Raw genomic sequence first — 4,773 nt, 5'->3', positions numbered from 1 at the left:
AAGTGTACACGGCACAGAAAACTCAGCACACTCAATATTCCAGTGACCAAGAATAAATGTTCCTTGGGGGGATTAAAAAATCCATTCATATGAAAATTTTAAAGTGTGGACCCAGAACTGCACAGTCATGTTAAACAGATACACAAAATATGAGTGCAAATGGTTGGAGGAAGAAGAGATCATCAAATCACACACACACACACACACACACACACACACACACACACACACACACACACACACACCCTCCGCTTACACAGAAGCATCTCAGTTGATGTGAGGCAGGCCTAAGGCAAAGCCAGAGACAGGTCCAGGAGAGGAAGAGGACTGTAGTAAGTCCCACAGCAACACAACAAGGTGAGTGCAGACTCAACAGAGAAAAGCAGAAGGGGCCGCCTTCTAGCAGTCCGGGGGTAGCAATGAAATAAGTAATGGGCTGTGTTGAACTAAATGGCAGGCTTTAGCAGGATAATTCAAATGAGTGACACTGTGACCTGGAGAACAAAGGCCATGCTTTAGGAAGATGAATGGAGCAGGGTTCGTGGGAAGTCAGACGCAGAAGAGCAGGGACAACGCTGTGGACATGGTCCTCCAGGGCTGGAAGGACTGTGGCGGAAGGAACTGAGAGTACTGGTGACAAGCAATAGGGAATTCCAGCGGCTCTCTCCTGTCTCCAGAACGCCATCTCTGGCTTCTAGACCAAATATCTCTGAAGATCAAGCAGCCCAAAACTCACTCACCAGAAAGGTCATTTAAACAACATAAACGTTTATAAGTTAAAAAGAAATTTCTAAGCAGGAATTCATCTTCATGTCTAAGTGTTGTCTTGTTATAAGGACTGTACATGGCAGTTTAGAAATTATATTTACAGCCTACATAACAATAAAAAAAAATGACCTGGCTGTCACAAACATGGTGTTGTCACCTTCAGAAGCCAGAACACATGAAAAGGAGCCCAGGGCCTTTCCTTTTATGAGGTCATGCTGTGAACCACAGCAGACAGGATGGTGTAGAGAAATCCCTCTGAAAACACTGAGGACACTGCTGGTACACCGGTGTCGGCACTTGTGGGGCATGAAGCCCAGTAACAGGAAGTGGGGAGGCAGGAGTAGGAAGAGAGGGTGGCTGTCCTGGGCTTGCTGCCACAGGTAAGATGCAATCACGTTAAGCAAACGTCATACAACCAAAAACAAAAGAAAACAAAACACATAACCAAAGCTGAAGGCTACCACTGTTTACCTCTTAGTACAACCAACACCCAGACACTGCCACAGGGAGCCATGAAGACGCAAGATCCCTCTCTCAGTGCTGGGGAACGCAAAATGCCCCCAGACGCTCTGGAAAACCAAACACTCTTATCATACGACTTAACAGTTATAGTCAAAAAAGTTGAAAACTTGTGTGTGCACAAAACTGTGGTACAGAGCACCATAGCAACTGTACTCATAATAGCCCAGCCTTGAGAGCTACAAGGACATCATCCTTCAGCAGGCAAACAGGCCTGGAGAACGCCCAGACCATGGGAAATTATTCAGCAGTAAACAGAAATGTGTGGCCTCATCAGAAAAAGACATGGAGGGATCCTCAATGCATGTCACTGAAGAAAGGAGCCAGACTGAAAAATAACTATGGAATGGTACCAGATACCTACCATTCTGGGAGGAACAGGAGCTAGAGGTGAAGGGTCAGTGGTGGCCTGGGGTTGGAGGGGCGACTTAGGCAGAGTTACTATCGCTGTGATGAAACACCATGACCAAAGTATTTGGCTTACGCTTCCACATCACAGTCCATCATGGCAGGAAGTCAGGACAGGAACTCAAGCAGGGCAGGAACCTGGAGGCAGGAACTGACGGAGAGGCCATAGCGGGGTGCTGCTTACTAGCTTGCTCGGTCTGCTTTCTTATAGAACCCGCTTCCTCTTGGTGGGGAGGCCCAGCGGCCCACAGATGAAGGATGAGCGCTGAGAGGCTGTGGTCAGATGGTGGGGGAGGAGGTCCCCTTCTGTCACAGGTCTGGGGGAGGGGAATAGGCAGAAGAGGGAGGGAGGGTGGGAACGGGAAGATACAAGTGAGGGGATAACAATTAGGATGCAATCTGAATAAATTATAATAAAGTAAAATTAAGAAAAGTACCCAGGACCACTGGCCTGGGGGTGGCCCCACCCACAATGGGATAGGCCCTCCCTATAGGCCCTCCCTCATCAATCATTGATTAAGAAAATGCCCTACAGGCTTGATGACAGCTTCATCTCAAGAGAGGGAACCAGGTCTTCCTAATTCATTGTAGGTGCCTGGGATAACAAAGTATTTCACCAGGAGGGATGTAAGCAATGCTATTTAATGAGAGTAAGAATAAGGAAAAGGCAGTTATCTTAAAGAAAAGTGTGCTCTACCACACTAAACTATCAGACCAATGCACAACACACTGCAAAACTGTAATACAATACGGCCAAACATCGTGTTCAAATATTCAACTGTTCAAGCACGTGAAGATCATCTTCTGAAAGACAAACTCTTATTCCATAGCTACTTTTGTGTAACTTTAAAAACACGCTGTCCCTCAACAAGATCTGATCTTGATCCTTGTTAGGAAGTTTGATATGAGACAGTAACAGCTCAGCAGTCAGCTTTCGAGGTCTCCCCGCGCTCATCTTCAGCGTTCATCCGAGGACTAGGCATCGTCTTGGTCCCTCACTTCTTGGCATCTCCCTGTAGACTCTCCTTCTGGATTGTAGCTCTGCATTTTACTATTCAGTATCTCGGCTAGTTTCCGTACTGCGAGCTTTGCCTGCATCTCCTTGTTAACTCTGAGTCTGCTCTTTCCGCAGAGCCAGCAACTCTTCTATAGGGTGCGGCTGTGCAGGCAGGTGGTGGAGCGGAAGGAAGCGCGCTGCTGTGACGTCATCAAGATGCTGCCTAGCCCTGTGTGTGCTTCTTGGCCCTTCCGAGGACGCCGGAGGCTCACCCCTCTGACAACGACTTGGTGAGTCACTCTGTTGTGTGGGTAACACATTGGTCTTAAACTTACAAGGAGTGGGCACTGGGTTTCTAGCTCGCGTTTCTGCCACATCCATGTAATGCGGCTTCTTAGGAGTCTCGCTCAGCCCTGGACGGTTGTCAGTGCTGGTGAACGAGGGTTCAGTCTGGTCTGAGATTTTAGTCTTTTGCAAGTCAGTGATAAACTGACTTGTCAGTGCTGCTGGAAATATCTTCTTCTTGACCTGAAATAGGCGCTAGGGAAGATGTTGGGTCACTTCAGACAAGGGTGCGCTGCCTCTGCTGCTGGGAGCTGGGCGTGTGTTCACTGGCCAGCCTGCCTCCAAGGTCTCCTCACTTCCTCTGTGAGTGAGATGAGCAGGTCCCCGGGTTTCTGAGGTTGCTTTAGAGGATTCAAATGTCTACAGAGGGACATTCAGGAACTAATGACGAAGTATCAAACATCAGGTCTGAATATTGGGCCTTGTCTACGTCAGTATCAGCTCGTGTGGTTCACTCGTTGCCTTAGATTACAGTCTGCACTAACTGGGTTAAACAGTTCGCTTCTCCAATTGCTTCACGTTCTGCAGTAGCGGCTTTCAGGTTGGCAGTGCTGTCTGAGATCTTTTCACCTTTGTCGGGAAATTTGCAAATGAAGTTTTCGTTGCACGAAAATCTCTCCTGGTGCCTCAACCTCTCCCTGCAGCTCCGCCGAACTCTGCCGCCCCAAATCCTCGGGAGCTGGGGGTTCGAAGGTGCGGGATAAGTGAGCACATTGTGCCAGGGCTGTGGCTGGCAGGGCGGCAGGGTTCCCCGGCCGGGCCCACGGCTCTGGCGAGCGAGTGGAAGTCAGCGTTTTCCCGAAAGAGCACGGTGTCTTCTCAGGCCGCATGGAGCTTTATTGTACAGCTCAGTCTGATGGCGACATTTTCTCTGTTGAGGCTCCCTCCTCTCTGATGACTCTAGCTTGTGTCACATTGACACTGAACTAGCCAACACAGAGGAGATAAACAGATGGGGAATGGAGAATTTTTCCGGGCAATGGAAGTTATCAGTGTGCTTCTGATGGACTTGTCACTGCACACTTGGCCATACGTACAGAGTGCAAAACATCAGGGTTGAATGATAATGTTAGGTGTGGGTTTGGGGCTATACTCGTGTGCCAGTGTGAATTAAGTAGTTCTCTTCTGCTTAAAAAAGCTATAGTTTTAACTGAGCTTCTTTCCAAAGCTGCCAGCCTCAGAGGCTATTAGTTGTTTGTCTGTTGCTGGGGGGAAAAACCACTAAAAGGGCAACTTAAGGAATAGTTATTTTGACTTACCAGTCCCAGACAGCTAGATGTTGGCAGGGATAGCATGTCAGTGGGATCCGGAAACTGAGAGATCATTTCACAGCCATACACAGGAAGCAGAGAGCTGGAAGTGCAGCAAGACTATAACTCTGAAAGCCCACTGCCCCCAATCATGTATTTCCTCCAGCAAGGCCACACCTCCTAACAGTTTCAACACAGTACTGAACAGCGCCACCAACTGGGGGCCAAGTGCTTAAATAGATGAGTCTGTGCGGGACGTTTCTCATTCAGGCCATCACAGGCTGCAAAGTCCAAGGCCTATCTGCAAGAGCCCAACCTGCTGGCCCAGAAGACCCGCAGGTGAGAAAGAGAGGCCCGGTAAGGTGGTGTAGGAGACATGGAATTCAGAACTTAAGATGGGAAATAGATGAACTGGCATTTATCTATAAGGAAGGCAAGAAAGAAAACCAGAAATAATGAGCTAGAACATAAAGAAAGTACGAGAAA

At 48.3% G+C, this 4,773-nt stretch overlaps 1 pseudogene across 1 annotated transcript; it reads right to left on the bottom strand.

Annotated features, from left to right (window-relative positions):
• Positions 1-2,390: 2,390 nt before the first annotated feature.
• Positions 2,391-3,440, bottom strand: LOC311584049 (DNA-directed RNA polymerase II subunit GRINL1A-like; annotated as a pseudogene). Its single transcript has one exon. The product of its transcript is annotated as a DNA-directed RNA polymerase II subunit GRINL1A-like (transcript).
• Positions 3,441-4,773: the final 1,333 nt, after the last annotated feature.

Source organism: Acomys minous (assembly GCF_964271855.1).
Source record: "Acomys minous genome assembly, chromosome: 15".
NCBI lineage: Eukaryota > Metazoa > Chordata > Mammalia > Rodentia > Muridae > Acomys > Acomys minous.
The sequence above is the reverse complement of the archived record's forward strand: the minus strand, read 5'-3'. Positions and strand labels throughout refer to the sequence as shown.